The 15,296-nt window shown below is 39.1% G+C and overlaps 1 long non-coding RNA gene across 1 annotated transcript; it reads left to right on the top strand.

The window, feature by feature from the left end:
* Positions 1–3,723: 3,723 nt before the first annotated feature.
* On the top strand, positions 3,724–10,190 carry LOC114026743. Its single transcript, XR_003567155.1, has 3 exons — positions 3,724–3,763; positions 3,842–3,922; positions 10,025–10,190. It is a non-coding gene; the product is annotated as an uncharacterized LOC114026743 (long non-coding RNA).
* Positions 10,191–15,296: the final 5,106 nt, after the last annotated feature.

The raw sequence follows: 15,296 nt of genomic DNA, 5'->3' as shown, positions 1-15,296 counted from the left end.
CGGGGTCATTAATGCCAGAAGACTACCTCATTCTTTTCTTTGACCTTTGGTCTCCATATTTAATCACTGAGATCACATCTGAGTCCCAACTTCATACAAAACTCTAAGTAACAAGTCCTCCTTTCTTTTTGGAGATGTGTGGTAGCACCCCAGTTGAATATCCAAAGTTTGTGAGAAAGATGGCTGAAGTGGACCCTAATGCAGAGGTCAGTAAGGAAATGTTTTCATATTCTTAGATATTGACCTGTCACACATCTAAAGGATTTGATAGGGTCCACAGAACAGATCTCTCTAGTCTCAGGGAAAAGTGCACAAGGCTTTTGGGAGGGGACAGAGGTGGCAGTAAGGAGTCTTCCCAATTTGGTAGGAGCAGAAACTCAGAACACACTTGACGTATTTTCTGTTCTTCCTTTCCCTTTGCTATGGGATAAAAATCTTTTTTTTTTGTTGTTGCTGTTGTTGAGGCAATTGGGGTTAAGTGACTTGCCTAGAGCCACACAGCTAGTAAATGTCAAGTGTCTGGAGCTGGATTTGAACTCAGGTCCTCTTGACACCAAGGCCAGAGTTCTATCTACTGTGACACCTAGCTGCCTCTTGGGATAAAAATTTTACCCGGAGTCATATAATCAGATCATGGGCAGAATTTTGGAGCGGGAAGGGACCTCTGCAGTTATCTGGTCCAACCATATGTGAAAAGAATCCCATATCTGTCATACAGGACAAATGGCCTCATACGTCAGCTTGAAGATCTCAGTGAGGAGGAACATATCACCTCTAGAGGCTGACTATTTTATTTTTGGTCAGCTCTTATTTTTAGGAAGTTTAAAAAAATTTTTTTTTAACATCAAGCCTAAATTTCGCTTTTCAGTCTTTCACTCATTGCCCTTGTTTCTGCCCACTAAGGCCAAAAAAGAACAGGTCTGATTAGTCATATGACAGCCTTTTTAGTATTGAAGACAGCTTTCATGTTCCCTGTCAATCTTTTGTTCTTAACTAAACAAAGCCAGTTCTCATAGTTAATTGTCTAAATGCATCGAATCCATGCTCTTTTCATGGCTATGTAGGCTTGTTAAGTTTTGGCAGCTTCAAAATCAACCTATTCCTAACCAATAAAGATTCAAGAGGGAAAGAAAGTTCTTGAAATCTGGACAGAGCACTAAAATTGATAGAAAGTGAGAAAAGTTTCTTATGGATAGGCCTTGTACTAAATGTCTATTATGTTAGCCCTATGGCAAACTCTTTAGAATACAAAAATTTGACAATGACCTTGCTTTCAAGAAACCTACAGTCTACTAGGGAGAAAGTCATTTACACAAATTATGATGCTAGAATAATTTATATTTCCTCTTTGCACTCATATCAAGATGTTATCAGAAATGTGAAAAGGCAAACATCACTGGCATGTGAAGTCTGGGGAGGAAAAGCCAGGGAAAGTCAAGAAAGGCTTCATGAAAGAAGTGAATTAATTTTTGAAGGAAGAGAAGGACTATAAGAAACCTAGGTATGTGGTGGTAGTGAAAGGGGAGGAGAAAAAAGGTGAAGAACCCATGCAAAGTACGACAGATAGAATAGGTCAGAAGAGGATGAGAAGATGGAGAATAATACATTTCTGCCAAGATGTAGAGGAGATGAGAGGGAATAGTTTCAGATAAGTTGGAAAAGGAGGTTGGAGCCCAATGGTGAAGGATATTGAATGCCAGAACCTGGAGTTTATACTTTATTCTTTAGGTGATGGGGAAATAACTAAAATATGCCCAATATCCTATCATAAACCAGGGGCCTGGATTTGGTCTTCTTACATTACTATCATGCAAAGTGATATACAGCTTTAATTAGAACAAAGAACCTCAACTTGTTAGTATCTTGGTCCACTGAGAGTTAAGGTCCATATCTGGAAGACAGCCTTTATTCCATATTAACTCCCACTGAGAGATGGCTTATAATTCCAGCTTTATAGTCCAGTTCTCTGGACCTTGTACACTGTGTAATAGAAAGGAAATTGGACTCAGAAAGAGGAGAACTGGCTGTGCATCCACTGCAGACACTGACTCATTCAATTTGGACAAGTCATCTTGCATGTTAGAATGACAGTTTCCTTATCTAGAAAAGAGAGATAATAATATTTGTATTACCAACTGAGGAGTTAATGATTGTGAGGCTCAAATTAGATAATGCAAAAAAATGCATGAACCATAGCTTCTCTGGGTAACTTGATCTACTCTATTCATTTTTCATGTTTTTGTGTCTTCAGTGACATTTCTACCTCTTTTATAAGCACATTGAGAACTGGAATATTTGAGTACAAGGATAGGAGATCCATTGTTCTTAATCGTGAAAGGAGTTTGCAATAAAAATAATTTTCTGATCTATTCCATCTTTCATCTGTTTGCTGTCCTCCTTTCACTTTCATTCTTGCATGCCATCCAAATACCTTTGCCTAGTTAGGTCTCTTGCCAAGCTTTTGGAAAAAAAGACTGACTTTAAGCTTTCATTTTATGAAGTGAAACTTCTCTTAAACTTCCATCATCCTTGATAGAATTTTGGGAATAAGGATATAGTCTAAGGAACTATTGCCCTTGGTTTTACCCTAGAGGAGGGACTTTTGAGAGCTCTATAGTTTAGCAGAGTTCCTAAGGCAAAAAAAGGGCATGTAAATACTTAATTGATTGACTGACAGAAGGTAAGTAGTATTTCTTAATTGAGGTTCCAGATCTGGTTCACCCAGAGGAGAACAAAAGAGATCCAGGAAGACTTTCACAGACCTAACCCTCCGGCTAAGAAAAGTTTCAAAATTAGCTTCAGTAAAGAAGATATCAGGAGACAAACTTACCTCTCAAGGAGAAATAAAATACTAAAAACTCTATAAGGATATTGTAAAACTGATGGTGCAAAGGTTTGGTTGTCCTTGGAAAAGAGACACTGACAGCTTTCTCCTAATGATTACCCCAACCTTGACATCTTAGATCAAATAGACTTCTTCACCTTTTCAAAAAGTATTCCATCACCACTTCTTTGCTGCCCTTGAAAAAGCAAGGTTTGCTCATTCTCATAAGTGCTGCCACTTGCATATGCTAAATATTCTCTCAGAACTCTTTCTTCTTTCTGTGGTTCATCCCTTCTTTACTCATTCCTCTTTGGTGAAAGGTGTTATGCATTTACTCTAAAATTGGCACAGATTGCTGATTATTGATTGTGTAACCTAGAGAGAGGAGAAACTGGATCTGTGGCTGCAGGTTCTTTTTAAATCAAGACCAATCCCTTATTAGGGGAATCACTTTTCAGCATTAGGCTCCCTAACGTAGCTTCAAATCAATGTACAATTTTCTTTTCAGTCAGACTTTCAAAATATTTTACCTCCATTCTTGTGGATGGGTGAGATTATCCCTGGGCTCTTTAGGGACACAAGTTGAGAGACACCTCAATGCTTTCATGGGAAAGTCTGGCTCAGATCCTTCCCTGCAGGAAGAAGCTGCCTGTGACAAAAGCTGCCTGAACAAAAACATTCAACTTGGACCTCCCCATCCCAACCCACTTGAGGGAAGAGGGAAGTAAAGGAGCCCACATGACTTGGACTCTTTTCTGGTTACATAATATGTGGAGTTGTTTAGAATTTCAATATACATAGCAGTACTTCCTTTTGTCATCTCAATGTCCCTTGTTGAGTAATCTCCTAGCCATATAAATAGAGGAGGCACTCCAGGATCTTGAGAAACTTTCTTCTGTCAGCTTCAAGTGTGTAGGAGCTGAAGTGAATGCAATCAAGGTAAGCTGAAACTGGCTCAGCCTGGTCTGGCTTCACTCTCCTTAACTGGCCTTCTCTCACCTCTCTTATATTTCCCAGGTTTCACTCAACTGGTCACCATGAGGATCCTCTATCTGATGTTTGTGGTGGTCTTTGTGATCTTCTCCTCTATTGGCAGAAGTAAGATGTGGGTTGAATATCAAAGAGGGGGGGCATATGGATACGGAGGATGAGCTCCTTCTTGGCCTTCATCAGTTGTCTGATGGCAGTCCCTGTTGACCCTGGGACTATGGTTGGGACCTTTCTACCTCTAAAGAAATTAAAAGGAAAAGCTGCATCCACTGAGCCTAAGGAGCTCATTAGAAGAAAAGATATTATTAGGTAGACAAATGCTACATTTATTCCAGGAGGAGTAAGGTCTGGGAAGAGGGGAGATGTTATGTGTTTGAGAGATTTTTATGTATTTAAAATAACTCTTCAATATCATGAGAAGTCAGGAGAGGATGTGGTAGGCTATCTCTAATATGATATATTTCATGGTACATTGATCTGCTTTTTCTATATTGCTCAAGGTCTTGTGATCTATATCCATTCTTATCTTCCATTCTTCTTCCATACCAATAACGTAGGTGGTGCATACAGGCTTCTAGAGCCTGTAATGATGCTGTTGGCCAATAATTCTTTTGGTGGATATCTGAGGTCTCCCCTCATAGATAAGATAATATTCCTAGATTATCCCTGGAACTTCCTGGAGTGTGAATAGCTCATCCCACATTCTACTCATATGATGAAGATGTACCTATCCTCAGGCCCAGGTTCTGCTTCAATGTATCCATTTATTTTTCTGATGTCAAAGAGTCAAATTTCAGAGCATCCACTTCCAAGTTTGGAGATCCAGTGCTCTCGTGACATTCTCACTCACCTCTACCATACTACAATAGTCAAAGTGTGAAGGTCTGGAGTTGCAGGTTCTAATTTGTAATTTTCTGCTAGTATTTAAAGGGATGGGAGTTGGTTCCAATCAGTGTTGACACTTCAGCAATGGTTGGTGGATCCAGACAAAGCATGGTCACACTAACAACTACATAGAATCACAAAATTTATGAGTTGGTGGCAGGGACTCCAATATCTATCAAGCCCAGCTTAAATACAAAAGGAGTTACCACTAAAATATAGCCAAAATTTGTTGTTCAGTGCCAATTGAAAACCTCCTAGGCGAATGAAGACTATCACAGCTCTCATTGTTGAGAAGGTTTTCCTGGAAGCAGAGCCAAGATGGCAGAACAAAGGCAGGGACTTGCCTAAGCTCTCCCCAAACCTTCAAAATACCTTTAAATAACAACTCTAAACAAATACTAGAGCAGCAAAATCCACAAAATGATGGAGTGAAACAACTTTCCAGCCCAAGACAACTTGGAAGGTCAGCAGGAATGGTCTGTTGCACCAAAGTAAAAGAGCAACCTAGTCCAGTACAGGCCATGCCAGCACAGACTGGGTGCTAGCAAACCAGGAACAGGTCTTGGGTGACTAAATCAGTGGCAGCAGCAGAGGTTTTTAGATCCCCCAACCCACAGCAGCAAAAGTTAACTTGGAAGGTCAGCAGGAGAAGTCTGTCACACCTGGGTGAGAGTAAAGCACAATCCAGCACAGGCTGCTCTAGACCAGTTCCAGCCTGAGCAAAACAGGAGCAGGCCTTGGGAGCCACTGGTGGATGGTAAAGTGGTCAAACAACTGGTCAGAAGGAAATCACACTGGTCTTTTTGCTAGCACTGAGGCAGGTCTCTATTGCTTCGCCCATACTCAGATCCAGGTTGTAGTCCTGGGTGGCAGTCCAAGGGTGAGGAAGAGCACTAGCACACTAGAGCTTGAAGGCACAGTGGAGAGGGGGCCCTTATCACAGTTCTAGGGCAGAAAAGAGTTCTTGTGGTCACTTAAAGACCAGAGCATAGGCCAGGAGAGGAGTAAACAGCTGTTCTTAGATCATACCACCTTGGAAGAACTGAAAATTTAAAGGTTCCTAGATGTATCTCTGAAAACAGCTGCACAAAACTCCTGAAGCTTGGGACACTGTGCCCTCCAGCCTGGAAGCAGAGCCCTACTTTAACAAAGCATTAAAAATCAAGTGAAAATGAGCAAACAACAGAAAAAAATTCTGACCATAAAAAGTTACTGTGGTGACAAGAAAGAGGAAAACACACACTTAGAAGAAGATAACAGAGTCAAAGCTCTGAAATCCAAAGCCTCCAAGAAAAATATGAATTGGTCTCAGGCCATGGAAGAGCTTAAAAAGGACTTTGAAAATCAAGAAAGCAAGGTAGAGGAAAAATTGGGAAGAGAAATGAGAATGATTCAAGAAAATCATGAGAAATGAGTCAACAGCTTGGTAAAGGAGACAAAAATATACTGAAGAAAATAACACCTTAAATAACAGACTAGGCCAAATGGTAAGAGAGGTACAAAAATCCAATGAGGAGAGGAATACCTTAAAAAGCAGAACTGGCCAAATGGAAAAGGAGATACAAAAGCTCACTGAAGAAAATAATTCCTTAAAAATTAAAATTGAGCAAATGGAAGCTAATGACTTTATGAGAAATCAAGAAACAGTAAAACAAAACCAAAAGAATGAAAAAAAAATAGAAGACAATGTGGGTCTCATTGGAAAAAAAAAACAACTGACCTGGAAAATAGATCCAGGAGAGATAATTTAAAAGTTATAGTCCTATCTGGAAGCCATGATTAAAAAAAAAAGTTTAGTTATCATCTTTCAAGCAATTATCAAGGAAAACTGACCTGATATTCTAGAACAAGAGGGTAAAATAGAAATGGAAAGAATCCACCTCCCGATCATTTCCTGAAAGAGATCCCAAAATGAAAACCCCCAGGAATATTATAGCTAAATTCCAGACCTCCTAGATCAAAGAGAAAATATTACAAGCAGCCAGAAAGAAACAATTCAAGTATTGTGGAGCCGCAGTCAGGATAACAAAAGATTTAGCAGCTTCTACATTCAAGGACTGGAGGGCTTGGAATATGATATTCTGGAGGGCAAAGGAACTAGGATTACACCCAAGAATCACCTACCCAGCAAAATGGAGTATAATTCTTCTGGGGAAAAATGGATATTCAATGAAATAGAAGATTTTCAATCATTCTTGATGAAAAGACCAGAGCTGAACAGAAAATTTGATTTTCAAGTACAAGACTCAAGAGAATCATAAAAAGATAAACAAGAAAGGGAAACCATAAAGGACTTAATAAGGTTAAACTGTTTATTCCTACATGGGAAGCTGATACTTGTAACTCATAAGAACTTTCTCATTATTATGGCAGATAGAAGGAGTGTATATAGACAGAGGGCACATGTATGAGTTGATTGTGATGGGATGATATCCAATAAAAATAAAATTAAAGGCTGAGAGAGGAATGTATGGGAGAAAGCGAAAGGAAGAGGTAGAATGCATTGAATTATCTCACAGAAGAGGCAAGAAAAAGCTTTTACTGTGGAGGGGAAGAAGCAGAAGGTGAGAGTAAGTGAGTGAACCTTATTCTCATCAGAATTGGCTCTGAAAGGGAATAATATACACACTCCACTGGGTTTAGAAATCTATCTTACCCTACAGGAGAGATAAAAATTGTTTTTGCATGTAACTGGGGAAAATGAAATACTAAATAAAATTTTTTAAAAAAGAAAAAAAGTTTTCATGCCATTGAGATGAAATTTTCCTCTTTGTAACTTCAGCCCATTGGTCTTGGTTCTGCCCTCCATGAACAAACATAAATAGTCCAATTCAACCTTAATATGACAGTCTTTCAAATACTTGAAGGCAGTTACCATGTGCACCCGAGAACCTTCTTCCCCAGTACTTACAGTGGCTGGAATGTAGTAGGCACCTAATCAAGTTTAAACAAGATGACATAATGTTCTCACTTCATTCTTGAATCCTTCATCACTCTATACAGCCCAAGATCACATTTGCTGTTTTGGCTTCCACATTACATTGCTGACTTCTATTGAGCTTGCAATCCACTGAGACCTCCAGTTATTTTTCAGAATTTCCAGTTATTTTTTTCAGAACAACTGCTATCTAGTAATGTCTCTCCCATCATATACTGGTAAAGCTTATTTTGTGCAGGCATGTGAAAAATTTTCCAATAATCAAAATTGTGTTTCATATTTTAAAAAAATTTTGAATTAAAAATAAAAACTTATTGATTTCTTTTATCTTTATATTACCTAAATGTTTTCCTGTGTCCCTCTCCCTGTTTCTTCCCAAAGAACCACTGCATACGACAAAGATTATTTTTAAAGAAACAATGAGAAATATAGAATAATTAGCAAAACTGGTCAATACATCCTCTCCCTCAAATCTGAAAATTTATATGATGTCTTATACTCTATGGACTCCTCATCTCTGCAAAAGAATAAGGGGAGGTCTTTTTATATTTATTCTTTGTATTCAGGCTTTTTCTTTATAATTTTTCTACATTCTCTCTCAATTGTTTTGTGATTGTTCTTTCTATTTAAATAATTGTAATCCTTCTGTATATTACTTCACTCTGAACTGATTCAAGAATTTCCACACTTCTCTAAATTTATCATATTTGTAATTTCTTATAGCATAATAACATTCCATTACATTCATATACCACAATTTGTTTAGCCACAGCTCCACCAATAATGCAATAGTGTGACTGCCTTTCTACAATGTCTCCAACATTGACTATTCCCATCTTTTGTCATCTTTGACATTTTCAGAGGTATGAGTTAAAACCTCAGGGTTGCTTTCATTTACATTTTTCTTATTAGTGATTTGGAGCATTCTTTCATATGGTTATTGATAGTTTGCAATTCTTTTGAGAATTCTTTCTTCATATTCTTTGACAACTTGTCTATATTTGGGGATGGCTTTTGGTCTTATAGGTATTCCATATTTATTAGATTCAGTCCAGTGCTACATAATGTCTGTAAAGACATTTTTGGAATTTGTCACTTAGTGAATTAGCTCTCCATCCGTCTCCCTCTTACTTCCCAAAGAACCACTCCATATCTGAAAATTATCTGAAAATTAATGAGAATATCATCTTTGCCTTTATCTGAGTCAATGATAAAAATGTTAAATAGTTCAGGACAAATCAAAGATCCCTGAGGTACTCTACTTGAGACCTCCTGCCATGTTAATATTGAACCATTATTAACTATTCTGAATCTGGCAATCTAACCAGTTGTGAATCCTTTTAATTATATTGTCATTTGGTCTACATCTTTCCATCTTCTCCAGAAGAATACTATGAAATAATATAGCAAAAGTTTTATTAAGTTCCTGGTAAATTATCTCCATAGAATTTCTATCCTTAACTATTTTGCTAGTCTTATAAAAAAAATGAAGTAGAGTTAGTTTGACATGACCTTTTCTTGATTTAGTGATGCTGATTCTTTATGAACACTGGAATTGCTTCAGTCAAACTGAGGCCTAAGACATGCCTTAATTTAGAAAGGCTAAAATCCACTGCATCCTGGATCATCAACAGTTATTTTGATTTCTATCTTGCCACTGGACTTTGATGACTCAGGAGGAGAGAATGAGGCTGATGACTTTGAATAGCTGTCGCAAATCTAATCTACATGCAAGTCAAGATATCACCTTTATGATGTCACTGGTCTTCTTAGAGAAGGAAGAACAAATAATAATAACAACTACTTTATAAGTGCTATTTTACATATATGGAAATTTAGGCAAACTGAGGTTAAATGACTTATCCTGGAACACACAGCTAGTAAATGTTTGAGGACAGATTTGAATTCTGGCTTTCCTGACTGTAAATCCAGTTCTTTGTCTGGAAATAATAGGAGCCAAGAGAGTTTACTGAGCAGGATTGAGACATAGAAATACATGTGCTATACCAATGAAAACACAGGTGCAGTCTCTATCCCTATTTCATAATCATTAAAATCCTATAAGGTAGATTAATGTGAGTATGATGACTGCCATTTTAAAGATAATTAAACAAAGGTTCAATGAGCTGAGATAAATTTCACAAATTGACACTGTCAATAAGTCAGCACACTAGAATGGAATCCAGTTCTCCTTATTTCCAAGACTTGGGTATTTTTCATTATGCCATATCACCTCATTTATTAGAAGGTTAATTTTTAAAAATACAATTAATGAATATTGTGTGTAGGGCTAAACCGTCTAATCTATGATTCAGATGACAATAGAACATTTCTTTTTCTAAGTAGTTACAAAAAGATTCTGAAACATATTTTTAATCTTTTCACAGCGTATGGCAAGGTAAAAGATTCCAGATCATGTGGGATGATTGGCGGCATATGTACAATGCACAGATGTATGCCTCCCAATTTGTTTAGAGGACACTGTACTCGTTCGGCACTCTTCTGTTGTTTGTTGCCTCATTAATTTGATTAAAGAAAATATAAATAAAAAATCCAGCTGTGAGGAAGCTTTGGGGTATGGAAGAGTAAGAGGATAGAAGATGGGAGAATTTGAAATGCATGGAATATTTGTTTTAATTTTAAATAAAGTAAACTCCATTTAAAAAGTATACTTTCTTTTTTTAATTAAAAAATTTATTTATTTTTAGTTTTCAACATTTACTTCCACAAGATTTTGAGTTCCAAATTTTCACCCCATCTTGCCCCTCCCCCACCCCAAGATGGCATGCATTCTGAATATCCCTTCCCCTAGTCTGCCCTCCCTTCTATCTCCCCCCCCTTCTCTTATCCCCTTCCCCTTCTATTTTCCTGTAGGGCAGGATAGATTTCTGTACCCCATTTCCAGTATTTCTTATTTTCCAGTTGTATGTGAAAACATTTTTTTTAAACATGTTTTTAAAACTTTGGGTTCCAAATTTTCTCCCTTCCTCCCTCCCCATACACCATCATTGAAAAGGCAAGCAATTCAATATAGCTTATACATGGCCAGTTATGCAAAACACTTCCATAGTAGACATGCTGTGAAAAACTAACTCAATTTCCCTTAACGCTATCCTGCTTCCCCCATTTATTCTATTCTTTCTTTTGACCCTGTCCCTCCTCAGAAGAATTTGCTTCTGGTTACCCCTTTTCCCAATCTGCCCTCCTCTCTATCATCCCCCTACTCCCTTGTCCCCTTCCCCCCCATTTTCCTATAGGGTAAGACAAATTTCCATACCCATATGAGTGTGTATGTTATTCCCTCCTTAAGTCAAATCCTATGAGAATAAGATTCACTCATTCCCTCTCACCTTCCCCCATTTCCCCTCCACTGTAAGAGCCTTTTCTTTTCTGTTTTTTTTTGTGAGATAATTTACCCTGTTCTACCTCTCCCTTTCTCCTTCTCCTAGTATAATCCTCTCTTACCCCTTAATTTTATTCTCCAGATATGACCCCTTCTTCTACAACTCACCCTGTGCCCTCTATCTATCTATCTATATATACATACATATAATTCTTTCCCTCCAACTACCCTAATATTGGCAAAGGTCTCATGAGTTACAAATATCATTTTTCCATGCAGGAATGTAGACAGTTCAACCTTAATAACTCTCTTATGATTTCTCTTTCCTGTTTACCTCTTCATGTTCCACTTGAGTCTTGTATTTGAAAGTCAAATTTTCTATTCAGCTCTGGTCTTTTCATCAAGAATGCTTGAAAGTCCTCTATTTCACTGAATGACCATTTTATCCCCTGAAGGATTATACTCAGTTTTACTGGGTAGGTGATTCTTGGTTGTAATCCTATCTCCTTTGCCCTTTGGAATATTATATTCCATGCCCTGTGGTCCCTTAATGTAGAAGCAGCTAGATCTTGTGTTATTCTGATTGTGTTTCCACAATATTTGAATTGTTTCTTTCTGGGTGCTTGTAATATTTTCTCCTTGTCCTGGGAACTCTGGAATTTGTTTACAATATTCCTAGGAGTTTTCCTTTGGGGATCTCTTTCAGGAGGAGTTCGATGAATTCTTTCAATTTCTATTTTACCCTCTGGTTCTAAAATATCAAGGCAGTTTTCCTTGACAATGAAAGATGATGTCTAGGCTCTTTTTTTTTATCATGGCTTTCAGATAGTCCAATAATTTTTAAATTCTCTCTCCTGGATCTATTTTCCAGGTCAGTTGTTTTTCCAAGGAGATATTTCACATTGTTTTCTAATTTTTCATTCTTTTGGATTTGTTTTACAGTGTCTTGATTTCTCATAAAGTCATTAGCTTCCAATTGCTCTATTCTAATTTTTAAGGAAGGATTTTCTTCAGTAATCTTTTGGACTTCCTTTTCCATTTGGCCAATTTTGCTTCTTAGGGCATTCTTCTCATTGGCATTTTGGACCTCTTTTGCCATTTGGGTTAGGCTACTTTTTAAGGTGTTATTTTCTTCAGTATTTTTTTGGGGTCTCCCTTAGCAAGCTGTTGACTTGTTTTTCATGATTTTCTTGCATCACTCTCATTTCTCTTCCCAGTTTTTCCTCTACTTCTCTTATTTGCTTCTCAAAATCCCTTTTGAGCTCTTCCAAGGCCTGGGACTGATTCATCTTTTTCTTGGAGGCTTTGGATGTAGGAGCTTTGACTTTGTTGTCTTCTTATGGTTGTATGTGTTGATCTTCTTTGTCACCAAAATAAGATAATATAGTCTGACTCTTTTTGCACTGCTTACTCGTGATCCAGGCCAATTACTTGAGTTTTAAACTCTTTGTTAAGGTAAGACTCTGCCTCCAATGTGGAGAATGTATTGTCCCAAGCTTCGGGGGTTTGTACAGCTGTTTTCATAGCTAATTCTAGGGACCTGTAACTTTTCAGTTCTTCCAAGGTGGTATTATAAGGCGTGAGGTGTTTCCTCTCCATCGTCACAACAAGCTCCACCACGCCAGCACTCCTCCTTGCTCCACGACCGTCCCTCAGAACTGTGACCCAGATCCAAGCATGGAAAAAGCAAGAGATTCCTGCATCAGCACTGGCAAAGAGATCCCTGCAATCCCCCTCTTCAGCCACTCAATTCCCCCTCAGTCTGTGGGCTGGAAGCAACCACGGCCCGTGCTCAGGACTTGCAACTGAAACCTAGCTTCTCTCTCTCACCACAGGCACAGACTTTTCCCACTGACTTTCTAAGTTGTCTTTGGCATTTGTGGGTTGCGCAGTCTGGAAACCTCCACAGCTGCCTGCAATTCAGTCCTCTGAGGTCTGCTCCAGGGTCTCTGTGGCCTGTGTGCCCATGCTGAACTGCGCTCCTCTCCCCGCCTGGCGCAATATACCTTTCTGATCAACCAGCCAGGCTGTCATGGGCTGGAAATTTGTTTCACTCAGTCTTTTTGTGGGTTCTGCTGCTTTAGAATTTGTTTAGAGCCATTTTTTATAGGTATTTGGAGATGTTTGGGGGAGAGCTCAAGCAAGTCACTGCTTTCCCTCTGCCACCTTGGCTCCACCCCCAAAAGTGTACTTTCTAAGGCAAAAATGATTCCTGGGTTTTTGTTATCTAAAGAAGTGAAATGTTTGTATCATAAACTGCAATAAAGAATTTATATTCCTTTGTACAAAAGATAGGAAGAGTGACATAGAGGCCAAATTGAAGCCAAGAAGACCTGGGTTCAAATTTTACCTCTGACATGTACAGCTATGGGACCCTGGATAAGTTACCACCTTTTTTGTACTCTAACAAGAACTCTAATACTTTTAAGTTGAATAAAAAGTGCAGATCTACATTGGTAGAGGGAGTTTCCTGATCTGGAAGTTCCCTATACTGATGAAAACACAGATTCAGTCCCTTTCTCTGTCTTATCCAGTACTTCATTCATATTCAGAATTTCACTCTTGGGAGTGTTTCCTCTACAGATAGAATTATCATTCTTCCATGATTAGCTACATGGTCTTTGAGGGTTACTCCAGACCAAACAATTCACTTTCTCTTTGCTAGTCCTTTAGTAGTGAACCTCCTAGTCCTAAGACACACTGATCCTGGGGGATTCATGTGATACATCATTAGGCATCTTTTCAAAGCCTCTGTAGCTTGGTCTTCCCTGTAGCTCATCATCCAAATCCTTTCCCCCTATCACTCCATTCTTTATTCCCATCAACTTAATCTTTCCACCCCAAAGATCTCATCTAATGCCACCCCCACTTGCACTGTATCCTCTGGAACATCTGCTCCATAGACAACATGCTTTCCTTCATTGTAAATTTATTCCTCAGTTACTCCTTCCATCTTGTAACAATTACTGTAAGCTGGCTCCCCCTAATTGCGTGGCTTCTCTAACCATGTATTTCATTATTGTCTATATCTTTACTTGTCTCTGTCAGCTCACTGGTCCAGGTGAGGTAGCAGGAATACTCCTTTCTCCCCACTGCTGTTTCTAGGTTCTCTCCCCACTTCCATCACTCAATAATCTCTGAGCCTTTGAGATTCATGGTATAATGCAATCAGAATCCTGAATTCTGTTGCCTAAAGACTTCCAGGCTGAGGACTTCTGCGAGCCAAGATGGCTGAGTAAGCAGTAAGTCACTATCACTCTTCCTTTTTGACCTCTTAAAAAAAACAGAAAATAGTATCCCAGGAAAATCCCAGCAGAAAGATGAGGTGGAGCAATCTTTTAGCCTGGGAAATTTGGAGGATCAGCAAGAAAGGTCTGTTTCACTCAGGCAAAAGGGGATCACATTCTAGGACAAGAAGTATCCAAGCAAGTCAGTGACAAGCTCCTCCTCAGGATACCAATGGGAGATCCTGAGCCCAGTGCAGTGGAACAGGCAAACACCAACACCAACACCAAGACCCCCCACCCCTATGCTTTAGCATAGTCAGGGAAACTGGTAGACTCCAGCACAGAGAGCCACCATGTGTGCTGGTGCAGCCCCAGGCAGGCAGGTGTCCCCTAGCAGCTGATCTCCATATAATTCAGCCCAGCCCCTGGTGGGTAAGCATCCTCCAGTGGCTAGACCTCCTTGTGTTCCAGTGTAGCCCTGGGCAGGCAGGTTTACTCCAACAGTACTTCAGTGCAGTCCTGGGTGCGTAGGTACCCTCCAGTACCACACCTTTTCCTGCTTCACCATAGCCCCAGGTGAACAGGCTTCCTCCAGCAGATGACCTTGTCTGTGCTTCAGTGCAGTCCCAGGTAAATGCAGAAAAATTCCACCTGGCCTCAGCAAATGCCAGATACCACCACTAGGATCTGAGCTCAGCACCAGGTAAGCTGCCAGACTCCTACAGCCCCTAGCTACCAGCACCTAAGGCCCCAGCACACAAAGCCAGTTATCAGGTCCCTGATCCCCAGCACAAGAAGTTTGGAACAGTGTCCCCTGTGCTTCAGCAGGAGAGCTCAACTTTAAAAGCCAAAAAACAGGCAAACATCATGAGCAAGAAACAGAATTATTAGGGTGACAGAAAAGATCAAAACACAAACCAAGAAGAGGATAAAATTGTCAATATATCTACCTCTGAAACTTCAAAGGGAAATATGAATTAGTCCCAAGCCCAAAAAACTTTCTTAGAAGAGCTCAAGAAGGGTTTAAAAAGTCAAATAAGAGAAGTAAAAGAAAAATTGGGAAAAGAAATGAGAAGCATGTGGGAGAGA

Source organism: Vombatus ursinus, unplaced genomic scaffold, assembly GCF_900497805.2.
Source record: "Vombatus ursinus unplaced genomic scaffold, bare-nosed wombat genome assembly UNPS02014841.1, whole genome shotgun sequence".
NCBI classification, from domain to species: Eukaryota; Metazoa; Chordata; class Mammalia; order Diprotodontia; family Vombatidae; genus Vombatus; species Vombatus ursinus.
The sequence above is the reverse complement of the archived record's forward strand: the minus strand, read 5'-3'. Positions and strand labels throughout refer to the sequence as shown.